Raw genomic sequence first — 18,175 nt, 5'->3', positions numbered from 1 at the left:
CCTCAGGTTTATAGTGAGTCAACACCACTACCAATTCACCATGCTTCCCTTTGGCCTGTCAGCAGGCCCCCCGGATTGTCACAAAGTGTATGGCAGTGGTAGCAGCCTTCCTCAGATGTCAAGGCGTGGAAGTCTGCCCATACCTTGACAACTGGCTAATCAAAGTCTGCTCATAGGCTCAGGTCCAGCACAGCATCGGGCCACCTTTTAGGCACTGGAACTGTTGATAAATGAGCACAAGTTAGCTTTGGTCCTGGTTCAAAGAATAGAGTTCATCAACCCAGGCCATGGTCTATTTACCGGAGGCCAGATTCCGAGCTATGTTGGACTGATCTCCAAGGTCATGACCCACTGTGACATTATCTGATTAAAATATAATCATATAGATCATTGTTGCAACCACTGTTATATATTTGTAATAAATCTTGTACAAAGGTTGTCAAGTAAGGTGTCTATGGAAAGTTTATGATTTGCTGAATATGATTTTGCTATTTGTATACATGTATCATTTTTGTATTTGAAGCTATGAGTGTTGGCTCTATACCTGGATTTCAAATGTTTGCTCCTGGGGTAACGGCCGCAAGGTATTTAACCTGCACATCTTGAAGGGACTATTCAAATTAAGTGGCTTATCAAGGAGCACTTAACTCACAAGGGACCCTGGGAGACGCCTATCTACAGATAATGGACTTTCCTGCTATGACTAAGCAGAATCAGGCATGGACATGTGACTTGCCATGTGACTCCAAACTGCATCTTTTACCTGTAATTTTCCACTAGCTGTGCTGAGGGCTTTGTTGGAAACAATGGGTTTTCCTCCACATGTCAGAAACTATAAAAGGCCCTGGAAACACCTCCATTTTGCCTCTTTCCTGCACCTGCCTCTTTCCTGCTCAAACCTCTGGACTATAGACTTATGCTAATGGGAGCATTCTAACCAAGGGAACGAGGACCTTCTAATGATTTGGAAGTAACCAGAGACTTGACTTAAGCCAGCAGTTTATTCCGTCACTGCTACAAGCCTGATCCAAGAACTTTGCAATTGTTGTATGTATTTGATTCCTTTAACCAATTTTAACTCTCGCCTTTCTTTCTTTTTATAAATAAACCTTTAGATTTTAGATACTAAAGGATTGGCAACAGCGTGATTTTTGGGTAAGATCTGAGTTGTATACTGACCAGGGTGTGTGGCTGGTCCTTTGGGATCAGAGGAACCTTTTATTTGATGAAATTGGTTTTAAATAACCACTCATCTCTAAGTCTAGTGTTTTTGGTGGTGATACAAGGACTGGAATGCCTAAGGAAACTGCTTTTATGACTTCTTGTTTGCCAGTGTGGTGAAAGAGAAGTTTACTTTTGTTGCTGGTTTGGTATATCTCATGGGAGAATAACCTCCAGTTTGGGGTATATCTGCCCTATTTCTCAGCAGTTTGTCCTGAATTTGGTATTCTTAGTTGTGACCCACAGAGGCACGGTTACATCCACCAACAAACAACCGCTTGGGTTTGCCTTGAACTGTTGGGTCACATGGCAGCATGTACCTATGTGGCACAGTACACACGGCTGTGCTTCAGACCCCTACAGATGTGACTAGTGTCAGTCTACTCCCCGAGCAGACACCACTTGGACTCAATACTCATGATTCCACCACCAGTCCTTGCTTCGTTGACTTGGTGGAGAGACCCAGGTTTCCTAATGAAAGAGATACCCTTTGTTGCCCCACATCCATCTGTAACCTTAATTTTGAACACCTCAAATCTGGGGTGGGGAGCCCATCTCGACAGTCTCAGGACTCAGGGTCTCTGGTCCCTGGAAGAACTCTCCCTGCACATAAACATCAGGGAACACACGGCAATATGTTTGGCTTGCCAGGTGTTCCTTCCCCAGATCTCAGGCAAGGTGATGCAGGTCTTGACAGACAACCAGCACCAGTGTTTTACATCAACAAGCAGGAAGGGGCTCGATCTTCAACCCTGTTCCAGGAGGCCCTCCAACTGTGAAACTTCTGTGTGAAACATGCCATTCACCTTGAGGCATCACATATCCCCAGAGCTTGAAACACACTGGCAGATCAACTCAGCAGATCCTTTTCCTCTCACCAGAAGTGGTCTCTTCACCCGGAGGTTGTCAGTGTTATCTTCCAGACGTGGGGGACTCCCCAAGTTGACCTGTTTGCCACCAGACAAAACAGGAAATGCCTCAGTTCTGTTCACTGTGCGAGCACAACAGGGGCTCCCTCTCTGATGCCTTCCTGCTCTCGTGGGCTGACCACCTTCTATACACCTTTCCACAATCCCCTTGGTTCACAGGGTCCTCCTAAAAATCAAGATGGACAAAGTGAAGGTTATCCTGATAGCTCTGATGTGGCCTTGTCAGCAGTGGTTCGCTCTGCTTTTGGACCTCTCAGTGGCAGCTCCATTCACGCTCCCACCCCACCCGGACTTGATTTCACAAGACCATGGCTGGTTGATTCTCCCAAACTTCACCTCCCTGCACCTGACGGCATGTTTGCTGCATGGCTGAACCATGAATAGCAGGCCTGCCCGGAGCAGGTTCATCAAGTCTTGCTAGGTAGCAGAAAGCCTTCCACCAGGACTACCTACTTGGCTAAGTGGAAACGTTTGACTTTTTGAGCCTCTGAACAGAATCTCCCTCTTTCCCAGTCTTCTCTGCAGTCTATCTTGGACTATGCTCCACCTAAAAATCAAGGTCTGGCTTTCTCATCTATTAAGGTTCACTTGGCAGCCATATTAGCCTTCTACCCCCCAGTGCAAGGCAGATCAGTGTTCTCCCATGAGATGATGGTCAGGTATTTCAAGGGCTTGGAAAGACTCTACCCTCAGGTTCGTGATCTGGTTCCCCCATGGGACTTAAACCTGATCCTGTCAAGGCTCACGGGGCCACCCTTTGAGACATTAGCATTTTGCCCCATACTGCTTCTCTCTCGGATGGTTGTCTTCCAGGTGGCAATCACGTTGGCCAGAAGGGTCTCCAAGGTCAAAGCCCTGACATCAGAACTCCCTTATATATTGTTCTTCAAGAACAAGGTCCATCTGCACCTGCATCTGGTCTTCCTACCAAAGATGGTACATACACTCCCTGGGTTACGCAAGACCCGACTTATGCAAATTCGCACTTATGGAAAATGTTCCGTAAGCTAGAAATAGGAGTTGTTGGGGTTTGTTTTGTTTTGTTTTTGCGTAATGGTCGGGTATACGTTTCCGACTTACACAAAATTTGAGTTAGGCAAGGTGTTCCGGAACGGAACGATTGCGTAAGTCGGGAAGTGTCTGTACTGCAATTCCACAACAACCAGGACATCTTTCTTCTGACCTCCTTTCTGAAACCTCACAAGACCACCGAGGAATGTTGACTCCATACTTTGAATATTAGGTGGGCCCTCGCCTTCTATATTGAGAGGACTAAGCCCTTCTGCAAGTCTACGCAACTGTTTTGTGGCAATAGCAGAAAGGATGAGAGGGCAGCATGTATCATCCCAAAGAATCTTGTCCTGGATAACCACCTGTATCTGAGCTTGCTACGAGTAGGCAAAGGTTCCGCCTCCAGCCATCATGACCGCTCATTCCATGAGAGCCCAGGCTTTGTCAGCAGCGTTCCTCACACAGGTACCAATCCAGGACCTTTGCAGAGCTGCGACCTGGTCATCAGTTCAGACCTTTGCATCCCACTATTACATCACCCAGCAGGCCTGTGATGATTCCTGGATTGGAAGGGTAGTGTTGCAGTCAGCAAGTCCATGAACTCCAAAAAACACTTCCGGAGTTACAGATTGTGAGTTACCTAGCATGGAATGGACATGAGCAACCACTCGAAGAAGAAAAAACGGTTGCTAACCTTACATAACTGTTGTTCTTCAGGACGTGTAGCTCATGTCCATTCCATGACTAGCTCTCTTTCCGCTCTTTCGGAGTTACCGGCAAGAAGTAACTGAGAGGGTGCGGAGCCAATGGTGCCCCTTATACTGGCACATATGTGTGCGGCTCAAGAGGCCACTAGTGCTGGCCCAGCGGATACCACTGAGGTAAAAATCTCCAGCAACTATGCATGTGGCATGCACACGTGTAGCTTGGAATAGACATGAGCAACACATCTTGAAGAACAACAGTTGTGAAAAGTTAGTAACTGTTTTTTATAGACCTCTATCATACCCTCCCGTAGTCATCTCGTTTCTAAACTGAACAGTCCCAGTCTTTTTAATCTCTCCTCGTATGGAAGCTGTTCCATTCCCCTAATAATTTTTGTTGCCTTATTCTGTACCTTTTCCAGTTATAATGTATATATATTTTTAGACAGGGCTACCAGAACTACATGCAGTATTCAAGGTGTGGGCGTACCATGGATTTATATATAGTGGCATTATGATATTTTTTGTTGTATTATCTATCCCTTTCCTAGTGGTTCCTAATATTCTGTTAGCTTTTTTGACTGCCACTGCACCCTGTGCTGGTGTATTCAGAGAACTATCTGTGATGAGTCCAAGATCTCTTTTTTGAGTGGTAACACTAAATTAGCTATGTATAGTTGGGATTTTATTTTCCAGTGTCATTAATTTGGATTTATCAGCACTGAATTTCATCTGCCATTTTGTTGCCTAGTCACCCACTTCAGTGAGATCCCTTTGTAACTCTTCACAGCCAGCTTTGAGTTTAACTATCTTGAGTAATTTTGTATTGTCTGCAAATTTTTGCCACCTCATTGTTCACCCCCTTTTCCAGAGCATTTATGAATATGTTAAATAGTATTAGTCCCAGCACGGATCCTTGGGGAACCTTTCTGTTTACCTCTCTCCACTGTGAACACTGATCATTTATTCTACACTTGTTTTCTATCTTTTAGTCAGTTATTGATCCATGAGAGGACTTTCCTTCTTATCCCATGACTGCTTAGTTTGCTTAAGAGCGTGAAGGATCTTGCCAAGGCTTTCTGAATGGCTAGGTACACTGTATCAACTAGATCACCCTTGTCCACATGCTTGTTGAGTCCCTCAAAGAATTCTAATAGATTGGTTAGGCATGATTTCCTCTTACAAAAGTTGTGTTGACTCTTCAACATATTATGTTTATCTATATGGCTGATAATTCTGTTCTTTACGATAATTTCCCCCAAATGCCTGGTACTAAAGTTAGACTTACCAGACTGTAATAGCCAGGATTGCCTCTGGAGACTTTTAAAACTCAGCATTATATTAGCTACCCTCCAATCATCTGGTACAGAGTCCAATAGTGACAGGTTACATTCCACAATTAGTAGTTCCACAATTTCATACTTGAGTTCCTTCAGAACTCTTGGGTGAATGCCATCTAGTCCTGGTGACTTATTACTGTTTTATTTGTCAGTTTGTTCCAAAATCTCCTCTATTGACACCTCAGTCTGGGACAGTTCCTCAGATTTGTCACCTGAGATATACAGTTTCACTTCTGTTGTTGCAAATTACATTAACCAGCTTCATTGGTGCTCAGTACCTCCTGGCCTTTTTCCCAGCTTCAGGTTTCAATAATCCTCAAAATTTCTTCAATCTGGTTACCTTTTGGGTAAGGTGAAGACCATACATATTCTTCTCTTAAAAGGCTTTCCAGTTCCAAATGACTAACCCCATTATTTTTGTAATGTCCTTTCATCAGCACAGTTTACACAGATTCTCTGGTTTGCTAAGGCCATTTTGTGCTGCTTTATGCCTTAAACTAGGCACAGATTCGCAGGGGAATCACCACTGAAGTAAATCTGGTGGTAGCACCATAGCTGCCTCCTACATCAGTCACCTCACCCCTGAAATCAGAAGAAGGGGCCACGTAAGGGGCTGGGTGAGAATGTTGTGGACATGATATGGATATAACAGGGCTCTGCTTCATAGAATCATAAGACTGGAAGGGACCTTGAGCGGTCATCTAGTCAAGTCCCCTGCACTCATGGTAGGACTAAGTATTATCTTTTAGACCATCCCTGACAGGTGTTTGTCCAACCTGCTCTTAAAAATCTCCAGTGATGGAGATTCCACAACCTCCCTAGGCAATGTATTCCAGTGCTTACCCACCCTTTAAGACCTTTAAGAAGTTTTTCCTAATGTCCAACCAAAACCTCCCTTGCTGCAATTTAAGCCTATTGCTTCTTGTCCTATCCTCAGAGGTTAAGAAGAACAGTTCTTCTCCCTCCTTCTTGTAACAACCTCTTACGTACTTGAAAACTGTTATCATGTCCCCTCTCAGTCTTCTTTTTTGCAGACTAAACTAACCCATTTTTTTCAATCTTCCCTCATACATCATGTTTTCTAGACCTTTAATAATTTTTGTTGCCCTTCTCTGGACTTTCTCCAAATTATCCACATCTTCCCCAAAATGTGGCTCCCAGACCTGGACACAATACTCCAGTTAAGACCTAATCAGCGCGGAGTAGAGTGGAAGAATTACTTCTCGTGTCTTTCTTACAAAACTCCTGCTAATACATCCCAGCATGATGTTTGCTTTTTTTGCAACACTGTTACACAGTTGACTCATATTTAGCTTTTGGTCTACTATGACTCCCAGATCCCTTTCCGCAGTACTCCTTCCTAGGCAATCATTTCCCCATGGTGTTTGATCCTCTGCTGGCATATCAGTAGAGTAAATTATGGCAGGACCCCATTGTTCTTGTTTGTACTGGGGTCACGCAGCTCTGGGTCAGGGAATCACAACCACCTCTCTCCACTTTCCATTATGTCTGAGCTGAGGCATTTGACTCTAATTCCCTCTGACTTTGCATGTAAAACTGATAATATTTCAAAACATACCCCAGATTTGGAACTATTGTAGTATTGTAATGTTTATCTTAAGTACCATACCTAATGTCTCAGCTCTATAAAGGGGCAATATTTCAATATTTCACAGACTCATTTGTAAGCACACCAATGCAAGATGGTAAAAAAGACCATTCCTTACAGTTTAGAGTCAATAGTTAATAATCAGAAGTCCACATATTTTTCAGTGTCAACAGAATTTGCTAAAATGTTCTACAAACTTATCTTTGTCAAGCAGTTATAAAGTAGGTTAAAAGCAAATTACTTTATAGAAAATAAGTTACACAACTTGTAAAATGCCCTGCAGTACTCTGCAAACAAAAGGAAAATTTTCCTGCAATTTACACCAGTTATTTTCACAATTTTCTACCAGCTCAGATGGCCATTAACCGAGATGATGAAAATGAAATTTATCCTATTCATGCTCTGAATTCTATATGATTAGTAGTGTATAGAATATGATTTTCTAAAGCTCCTTTCATACTCAAGGTATCTCAGCACATATTCAGAACAAAATGGTAAAATATACATCATAAGTGTATTAAACCTGTATGTTATCAAAAGCTTGCAGTTTTCCATAGGCCAAACTGAGTCTTGGCTCAGTGGCCCATATAAGGCATGTGTTGTGTAGGCTTGGAAAGTCACACTTTGCTCCCTCTTTGCCCCCTTGCTCCAAGGCAAGTAATCTGTGACAAGATCTATCAGGCCAGATTACTTCCCCCACTCCCTGATTAGCTCAGCTCTACTGCCCAGTGTGGTGTTCAGTGATCATCCAGTGCGTAAGGTGTTTGCAGGAGAGCTGGCTTATTCTGTGTATAGTGGCAATTAGCTGTGCATAACAAGAGTTTCACAGTGCCCTGCCCAGACTCTCTGTCTAGGAAGCTTAGCCCATAATGGCACAGTCCCTAATACCACCTCTTCCCTTCCAAGCCAAAATTTAATAATAGCAAACAACATAAATATAACACACAATTACAAATACTTGTAGCCAACCTAATAACTTAACTTGCTGACAATGTTCAATTAATCTTCGAGGTGCCCTGCCGCCATTGCTTGGACCTGCGGGGCTCCCCAGGCACATCAGCACTACTGCTGTCAGGAGCCGGCAAATCCACTTATTCTGGTTGCTCCGTGGTCTGGGGCTCGGCTGTCTCAACCTGCTGAGGTTGTTGACTGTGTGAGACTTTCCTGGGCAAAACAGAAGACTCAGTTCCCCGTATCTCTGTCTCTTCTGAGAGTTAGAAAAGGTGTCACCTGTTACTCCTCAGTAGGTGTCTGTCTAATATGACAGCCTGATATGACTGGGGATGGGGGGCTACTCCTTGGAAAACCTCTGCTGTTTGCAGCCAATTTCCCATTACAGAGACGCCCAGCGTCATTTTCATGAAGTGGTAGCAGCTCCCAGGACCCCCAAAATCATACTGTGCTTTTTGTTTTGCTTTTATCTGTCTCTGTATGTCTGCATGTCAGCAGTGACTCTGACATCAGTTTCTATAGTTCTTTGTTGAGCAAAAGGTCAACAAGTGACAACCCATGCTTCATTGGTGCTGTTCTGTAATTTAATAGTGCTCACTACAGACCAGAGTCTGACTTAGCAATTTTTTTCAGTAAGCGCTTTATTATTTTGACACTGTTTTCCAACACCCATTGGATTGGGAATAATGGGGATTAGTGGTTACATCTCTAAATCCATACTTTACTGCAAACTACATAAACTCATGGTCACTGACCTGTGGCCTGTTGTTCGACATAACTATGTCAGACATGTCATTTTTTTGTGAAAATAGATTTGATATGCACAATCACCTGTTTAGCTGTAGTATCTTGTAGTAAGGCTATCTCAGGAAAGTGAGACTATTTGACTAGGACAGGTACATAGTTTTATCCAGCAAATATAATCAAATCTCTGCCTACTTTGCTGAAGGGGGGCAGTTTTTCTTGTGCCACCAACATGGACTCTTTCAATTGACTTGGCCTGTATTTATGGCATATGAGCCCTAAAAGCTTCCTCAATGTCTCCGTTCATTTGAAGCAACTATTAACCAGTTCTAGCCCTTCTTTCAGATATTTCAATCCCCAAAGGACCTTCATGTTTCTTTTTTAACATATTTTTCCATAACTTCTTAAAGGCACCAGGTTGGTGATTCCTTAACAAAATCCCATCTAGTACTCAGAACTCCTTTTTAAAGTGATAATGGGGCCCAGGAATATGATGTCCCAGACATCCTCTGCTAATACCCTTAATTATTTTCTGAAGGGTCTCTTCGTGAGAGCTAGCTCTGGCAATCACAGTCCACATTTCGTCTGAGATCGGACAGTTGTTTTTCTAAAATCAGATTATTGTGTACAAAATCTAGCTCTGGACTTTGTTTCACTGCACTTTTGTCACACTCTAGAGAGTGTCTGTATCCAATAAATCTCGCCCAGGTTTCTATTCAGTTTGTAAATCAGACATTTATAGCTGAACAAATAATTTCTGGGTTCTTTTACCAGGTCCTTTTGGCAATGGCAATAAGTGATTCATGGTCAGTTTCAACTAACACAGGCCTCCCATAAATAAAGACAACTAAACATTCTATAATCATGGACTAAGGCCAAAGCCTTCTTCTCTATTTGAGTATATTGACCCTCAGATTTTGTTAGTACCTGTGACACATAAACTACTGGTCTCCAGTTTGGCTATACTGTTGTGAGAGGACTGTGCCAATACCCTCCTAGGATGTGTCCATGGATAACTTTTGCGGTTACTGTCATAGTACCTCAGTACTGGGGCCTCTTTAATTAACTCCTTCAGTTTCTCAAACTCTTTATTAGGACTAGCATCCCATATCCATTGCATGTCTTTGCACAATATCATTGTTGGGCTTGTTCAGGCAGCTAGAGTAAGCATAAATTTCCCTACATAGTTCACTACTCCAAGGACTCTTTGTACCCCATCTTTGTCTGTTGAGGCAGTCACATTGGTGATGGCCTCAATCATATTGTGATCTACCTGTTCACCTTGCCATGTTAACTTCTCTCCAAGCTCTGTTATTTCCATTACATGGAATTTATATTTTTGTTCATTTAGCTTTAGGTGAGCAGCTCTTGTTCTGTCCAAAGCTGCTCAGTGCTCTGGTCATGCTCTTCTTTTTTTTTCCCCCCAGATCAAAATGTCATCTGTGTAAACCTTGGTACCTTTTTACCACCAAATATTGTTGCATTTCCCTGTGAAGTACATCATGTCTCAAACACAACCCAAATGGCAGTCTGCGGAAACCGTACTCACAAAGGAGGTGCTGAGTGTGCACAAATGTGTGATCTGTTTTTCTATGGGTATGACATTCTGGGATGCAATGCAGACCAGTGAAAGGCTGTGTCACCCCTGCCCTGCAACCTGGGGTGCCTCACAATGCTTTGCTACTGTAGCTCCCAACCTGGGATCCTCACAAACAACATGCAAGTCACACCTGAGTGCCTAATTATAGCCACAGCTCTGGTCTAGCAGATCTGTCCCCAGCAGCTTGTCACCAAATACCAGCCACACTCTGGCTTCCTGCAGCCTTGGTTATTACTTGCACTCCCAGAATACTTCCTGTCCCAGATTTGCCCCAAAACATGTGTGTCCTGCACTGTTCTCCTTCTTCTGGATAGTCCCTATATATTAGATCCATTGTTTCTCTCAGGGTATCGACATACCGACAGTCTACTACCTTAAATGGAGTTAGCCAAACAATTCACAACACTGGATTAGTTTTAATTAAAGACTAAAACAAGTTTATTTACTTACAGAGAGGTAGATTTTAAGTGAGTAAAAGTAAGGAGGCCTTAAAGTCAGAAATGGTTACAAGAAAAATAAAGATTAACAACTTTCTAGACTTAAACTACACTTGGTTCAAGGTGAAGTCCATTACCACAAGTTTTCAGTACATTGCTGACCAAACTCTCAGGTCAGGATCTGCTCCCAAAGTCCAACAGCTGTTTCTTTGGTCTTCTTAGGTGAAAAGAGAGAGATGGTTAGGGAGACAAAACTTGGGTTGTTTTTGCCCCTCACTTACGTAGTCCAGTCCCACTTTAAGATGCATTTTCCTGAAGGTTATTTCTCAAAGCAAAGTTTATTCAAACAGTAAAGGAGGCAACATGGCGTCTAGTAGTGAAAGAGGTTCAATGCTGTTTCTTCTTACCTCTGTTTGCTGAAATGAAGATTTTCCTTGTCTTTCCCCTCATGCTGTCTGGGGAGTTTATAACTCATATGTGAACTGAAGTAAACATACATTCCTTTGTTTAAGACCTGTGTGACTAGTTCTATCTAGTCAGGGCTACATGGGTTTGAACATGTGCAACCAACATCATTTGGGGGGAATTAATAACGTTATATATATGTTGCTATACACATTTTACCATGATATTATTGACCAGCAAGTTATTAATTTTCAAATGATACTTCACAAGTCATGTTTTGCACAAAGATTATCACAATAGGCATAGGGCAGTAGTGGGCAACCTGCGGCCTGCGGGCTCCATGTGGCCCGTCAGGGTAATCTGCTGGAGGGCCATGAGACAGAGTTTACACTGACCGTCCGCAGGCATGGCTGCCTGCCGTTCCCAGCCACTTGGAGCTGCAGGAAGCAGCGGCTAGCATGTCCCTGCGGCCCGTGCTGCTTCCTGCAGCTCCCATTGGCCAGGAATGGCGAACCACGGCCAGTGGGAGCTGCAGGCGGCCGTGACTGCAGACGGTCAATGTAAACACTGTCTCATGGCCCGCCAGCAGATTACTCTGACTGGCCACAGATTGCCCACAAGTGGCTTAGGGTGTGAATACAGGGTGCATTCTGTCTCAATGGATACATGAAGCAGAGAAAAATATTTGGCATCAACAATCTCCGCCCAAATTTTTCCCCTTGTAGGTAGTGGAAAATGTTCACCTTTAATATATTTTAAAAATTCTTTTGGGTCTATACATAAGTGAGGGTTCTGTCATTTTTCTCTACAGTGACCAACAAGTTTACCCACTCACTTCATTCTTCTGTTTACTCTATGAGTCTCAGAACAAACTGCCTGTCGACCTCCTTTTTTAGCCTCTGCCTTAGTGTGAGGGGAACCTTTGTAGGGTTGTGAACTGTAGGGCTGGTGGGCTCTTTTAGCTCTATTCTGCACTCTGTTGAGAGCTTGCCATTTCTCTGGAAGATGCCTTCAAATTTGTCCTCAATTGTTGTGGGCCCCTGCCCCTCCAATCATATGTGCTGACTTCCCCTCTACCTGGGGAGTTCTTGACCCCCCCCCCACACACACACACACCCCAGTCCTGGAGCACTCACGGAGTCAGTGCCTACGCCTCTAATGATGAGACCATGGGCTTGACATGCTTTTCACGCAATAATGGGTGCTCTTTTCCCTGGTACTTTTACAAATTATATCTTTTTAAATTTATTTACCCATACATTTGGGTCACATACTTCTTTAGGGGGAATAACATCAGGGAGTAAGCCCTGAGTTTTACCTGTTTACTTTCTACAACCTGTGGCTTTTCTTTTAGAGTTACTAACAGTGTTTCTGGCAACACATGGGCTTGTGCCCTAGTGTCTAACTTAAAAGGAATAAATGTCCCATTTGCTTTCAGACTGATGGGCTAATCATCTTCTGCTGCAACGTTTTCCACTGCATGTATGAATACTCCTGGGGAATTCTGTGCCACAGCGCAATGCAGACATTTGCAGAAATTAACACTTTGCGTGCAGAATTTCCTTTCCACCACAGAAATGGGCTACAGTGCTACTAGCCATCACTAGGAGCCACTGGACTCGGCAGAGCCCAGTTTGAACATAGAAGACACTACTGGGGGTAGGGAGAGGGAGCTAGAGGGTTCCTGGCAGCTGCAGTTCCCAACATGCCCTGAGGGAAGGAGAGGGCGGCACACAGGAAACTCTGTACAAGCCTGGGACTAAGCATCAGGCTGTTTCTCCCTCTTGAGTTAGGTGTCTGGGCAAGGAGCGGGGGACAGCTAGGCTCTGAGGGTTGGTGCGGGTATCTGGCCCAACAGCTGGCCTCTGGGAGTGACAGGGTGCAGGTATCTGGGCTCAGGGGCATGGGTTGGGCTCTGGGGAGGAGGGGTTTGGGTGTATTGGTTGGGGGGGCCCACACGTGGGCTCTGGGGGGGAGGTGTTGTGGGTGTCTGGCCCCCCGGCTGGGCTCTGGGCAGGGAAAGGGGGCAGGGAAGCAGGAATTGGATTGTCATAGGGGTTTCTTCAACTCTCTAGTCCTGGGGGAAATTTTATGTGTCTGTATTGTTACAAACATACTTGCTGACAGGTATTTTGAAATATATTACCAAAATAATTGAAATTGGCAGGATTATATAGTGTTATTTTGACAAATAAAATTTGCAGAATTTTTATTTTTTTTGGGCACAGAATGCCCCCAGGAGTAGATGAAGAATTCATCTCAACTACAAGTGTTGTCATCATCCTCTTTGTCCATGCCAGGCATCCTCTGCTCGTGCTTACAAAGTCTTGCAGGGGGATGTAATCCATTGCATGTCTTGCATCTTTTCCCAAAAGCCAAGCATTGTCTTGGCTTGTGTTGGTTGCCATAGTGTGTGCAGCTCCACATGCTGTTTTGTGCTGGATTCTGACTTTGAGCTGCACGTGCCTTTCTGCCTCAGGTCTCTTTTTTCTTGCACTTTTTAGGATTCTCAATCTTGTCCGCAGGGTCAGATAACTGTCCACCTTCCATAAGATTTACTCAGGATGAGATGACTTCTGTGGCTTGGCAAATTCTAATTGCTCTGTTAAGGGTTGATTCTGGATCTCCCAGTAGTCTGCCTCAGAGTGTTTTGTTCTGGATTCCAGTCCCTGTCCAGTCTCTTATAAGGGACTCTTTTTGCCCCTCAAAATTGCAAGATTGGCTGTTCAATCTCAGATCAGTCAGAAAATCTTCTATAGTTTCACCTTCATTTTGTAGTCTGTGATTAAAAACTTATCTTTCACGTGTCTCATTTTTATGTGGAGTGCAATTTCTGTAATACGTTTTCATAATTAGCAGATATTGAGTGAAGCACTGTTTGAACTTCCTCCAGTTGTCTTCAATTTCCAGAGAGTTTCAGCTCTGGAATATCTTTTAACAGATCCATTCTTCCACTTAGGAAATTGTCTTATTTTTTTTATTCATAGTACCATATGGTGTTCAGTGAAGAAACCTCTAGGCTCTGTTGTAGGACAAGGGACCACTGGATCCTCACTATAGTAAATTCGTATTCCAGGCCTCCTTTGGCCCTGCCTTTAACATGATGCTTTGCAGGGAGCTTTTACAAAGGGGTCCAAACTATGCAAATGTGCATCCCCTGAATAACCTTCTCAAATCCTGCTTCTCTTACATAATATGCAACACACTGTGTATTGAAATTCATTTCCTAACTATATCAAAGCCTGTCATAGAAACAAACAAAAGAGCATACCTTGAAGTCTCCTTGCTTGGGAATAAATAGTTTGCGAACTATAAAAACTAATAGCAGCCAAATGTATAAAGATAGGAGATTGTTAATAAATGACAAAGTAGCGAGTGTGAGAGTAGAGTACAGTACACTGATTTCATGAAAAAAATACCAAAAAGTTAGAAAATCTTTAAAGGTCAATCATCATGGACCAGATCTTCAGGTGATGTATTTTATGGTATCTCCATGGAAGTCAATGGAGCTGTGGTGATTCATATTTCATGAGGATATGGCCCCACAGCTCCTACTTTAGAGAGGGAAAGAGAGGACCATAGTTAGATGGAATACCATTGTTTCTGCCACATCCTGAAGCCACCCATTCTGCTGACCTTGGAGGACGTGCACACAAAGGCACAGACACTTCATAGTATCTGCTAGGCTCCCAAGGTCATGGACTTAATGCGGATGCAAGAAGTGTTAGTTTAACTTTCTCAGGAATATCCTTGAAAATTTCCAGGTGGATTGATGCCACAGACAGCTGTCCTCAATCTGTCCCTTCCCAACACAACTGTGACCCTCTTTACCCCAGAACGCAGAGAAGCCCCCTTCACCGCCAATGCAAAGAAGCCTGAACATATTGAATGGCTTCCTTGAAATCAAATGGAAAGGAGATATTATTGTGCTGCCTCAGCCCCTCACCAAGGGACAGAGTAAGTCAAATCTATTGGCTTTTCACTTCTTTCATCTATTCTGCAGGAAATATTTAGAGGCAATGAAAGTCAGAGGTCCACATTTTGTTGGTTGAATATAGCTATAATGATCATGCATTAATAGTTTCTCTTTTAGGTCTGAATTATAATTTGCTTTGTTAAGGGTTGATTCTGGATCTCCCAGTAGTCTGTCTGAGTGTTTTGTTCCGGATTCCAATCCCTGTCCAGCTGTTATTTTTCAAAGTCATTTAAGTGCTGATTATAACAATCAAAATCTTTTCTACCTAAATAATGCCAGCAAACCAATGTAGACTTGTACAAAACAAAAAAAAAAAAAAAACAACCCTCCGCCCCTCCCCAAACAGTATTACAATAATAATGGAAAAGTGTAACAGTGACAATCTTGTAACCAGTATAAAGTTATTGGACAGCCATGTCTGGAAGCTGTCTTGGAATCCTTCAGCAAGATCTAGCTACCTAAGGCAAATATTAAAATGATAAAGAAAATGAAAGAAGAATATACGGCTTGTCAGTTCTGTTCCATTCTAATGTGAAATGGTTGGGGTTTTTTGTGAAATGTTACACTAAAATAATGTTTAAAACGTAAGTAAGTGTATGCAGCTTTCATGTATATTTCATGCTGACATACAATACGTGAGTATCAAAGTTAGGAGAAAAACTGCTTACTTGTACACTGAAATATCAAACAGTGTTTAGTTAGATTATGCGTTTCCTTCTGTTTGCATGTCAGTTTAGTGTTTGTGAAAGACATAATATCATTTTAACAGCCTTACACACTGAAGTCCTGACTTTCTGCACTGTAAAGGAACAGAATAACAATAGCATAAGCATCCACACAACAAATGTTCTCTCTGCCTGACGAAGCACTAACCTGGAGGGAATCAGTTCTGGAGCATAGATGTTAATTTAGTCTCCATGTCCATTTAGTCTGTGGCTTCTCCTCTAAGTCTGTAAACAAAGGTGCTAATTCATGTCAATCGAATTTGGATTTCTACCTAATAGGAACTGGACTGAGAGCACCCAACTCATTTTAAACAAGTCTCCACGTAGACATTAGATGGTAAAGTTGAACACTACCTACCTGGCCAGATTCAAACCAATGTCGTCTAGGTAAAAAGCTCCATATCCTATATCCACTGAGCCAACCAGATCTTAGTTTAACAGCACTTTGAACAATGATTCATTATAAATATTTTCATATAAGTTACTGTGTTGAAATAAAAATTAACTCCAGAAATGCAATCCAGAGTCAAGGGTGAAACTCCATCCTTAGCTCTCCTTGTTATGAATAGGGATTGCAGTTCATATGATGCCTGATCCTTGACCCAACCTCGGTTCCCTCTGTGCTGCTGCAGTTGTGCAAAAGGGCTACGTCAGATTCCGCTGTTGTAGAGGAATTCCTCAGTGATATAGAGCTAAAGCCAGCTTTATGCTACCCACTCTCCCTCCTCCTTATAAGGGATGGGAGGAGGTAAGGCCAGAGCACACTGCTGTGGTTGTCCTGGGATGGCAGAATGGTCTGTTAGGGACCATTCCGGCTAGTGTAAATTATGTTATGTAATCAGCCAGTGCAATCACATTGCAGATGCTTAACTCCGCTATCTGTTTCCGAATGTTGAGAGTGTTCAGATTATTAAAGCTATGTCAAGCATTGGCTTTTAGGCATATTGGATATATAATCCATTGAAGGCTGTGGGCTGCACAATTTGTCTTCCAGACAGTGAACATTGTCATCCTGGATGTCATATTCAAAAGTAACTGACAGTAAATGCAGGAATCTTTTCCCTGTTTTAGATGACTGATTGCAGCAACAAGTCACCTAACTAGCAACTGCCTCAGTACAGCTAACCTTAAATCCAATTTGACATTATAGACAGTTCTTCTCTCATGCAACTGTCTGGCAACAACATCAGAACATTTCTTTCATCCTATTCCTAAACAGTTTAAAAAAAACTCACCCCAGAACTGGAAAAGGTCAGTAAGTTAAGCAACAACAAAAACCGGCATAGGCCTCCTTCAAGTTTGCACACTACATTTTCTATTCTAAAAAATCTGTAATCCAAATGACACACTGCTGATCTGGTGATCCAAAGTGATGTTAAAATCTCAATTGTATATTATGCTTTCACTTATACCACACTTCAAATGGCTTACCTAGCTGTTAACCTTCACAATCATATATTACCAGGGAGGTGCAAAAGGAGTGCATTGTACAATTAAGTCGTCACGTAATTCAGTCATTTTGAGGGTCTAAATCCAAATAAAAATTCTTTGGTGCGGAACATATAAAATAAGACACAGTTATGTGAGAGAGAAAAATGTGATTGATCTCCTAGGCGTATTGCATGACCTGGCTTATAGAGGCCAATAGAAAAGCTGCTTACCACAAATAATACTCATGACAGGCAAGTAGTTGAACTCAGAGACACAATGTCAGAAAACGAAAAAGCACAGCTTATTTATTTATCGCACAATAAAAATAAATGTCATAGACACTCACACAGATTATATATTTAAAAGTTCCAATTTTGTAATATTTATAGTATATTTTCAGTTTTGATTATATATTTGATATTACGTATATAAAATTAAATACATAATAACTATATAATCAAAAGTGAAAGTATACTAAAATAGTATAAAATTGGAACTTAATATTATAACAATAAAACACTGGGTTAATTAAATGTTAAAGTTAAAAGAAAAAAGGCAGGAAACACAAAAATCGGGGGTCGTACAGCAACATATCAACTGTATTAAAAGAAAAATCCATTTTTTTTCCTGGCTATGAGACTGATTAGCAAAATGCATATGCAGAAGTTCTCACACTCACAGTTTCATGTGCCTAACCTTGAACATACAAAACTCTGATGCATGTGCCAATTCTGATTTTTACAGAGACAAGTATACCTCCACACATGCAAATAAGGACTATATGCACATATTGGAGTTTGCACGCACAAGTCAAAAGCATGAAAAGATGCCTGCATTTCTGAAAATCAGGTCATAAATAAGTAGTTGAACATCAGCATAGGTTATATGGCTTAGTAATGAGTCAAACCCCAGTCTGTAGCCAAACTTCAATGCCACCAATATTGGTTGGGATTTTTTTCTTTTTCAAACTTGGGCCTAGATTTAGGGCCAGACTTTCAAAAAAGCTCAGCAATCATTTACGCACCAAAATTAGTGGCCAGATTTTCAAAAGAGCTCAGTATATTGAGTGCTGATCCCTTTTCTACAATCTGG

General features: G+C 42.3%; 1 protein-coding gene across 11 annotated transcripts in view; it reads left to right on the top strand.

The window, feature by feature from the left end:
* The window catches only part of NALCN (sodium leak channel, non-selective), a 345,527-nt gene that overhangs the window by 171,204 nt on the left and 156,148 nt on the right, over positions 1-18,175 (top strand). The gene's annotated exons all lie outside the window — the stretch shown is intronic.

Source organism: Lepidochelys kempii, chromosome 1 (assembly GCF_965140285.1).
Source record: "Lepidochelys kempii isolate rLepKem1 chromosome 1, rLepKem1.hap1, whole genome shotgun sequence".
Lineage (NCBI taxonomy): Eukaryota > Metazoa > Chordata > Testudines > Cheloniidae > Lepidochelys > Lepidochelys kempii.
Note: the sequence above shows the minus strand (reverse complement) of the source record. Positions and strands in the feature narration are given on the sequence as shown.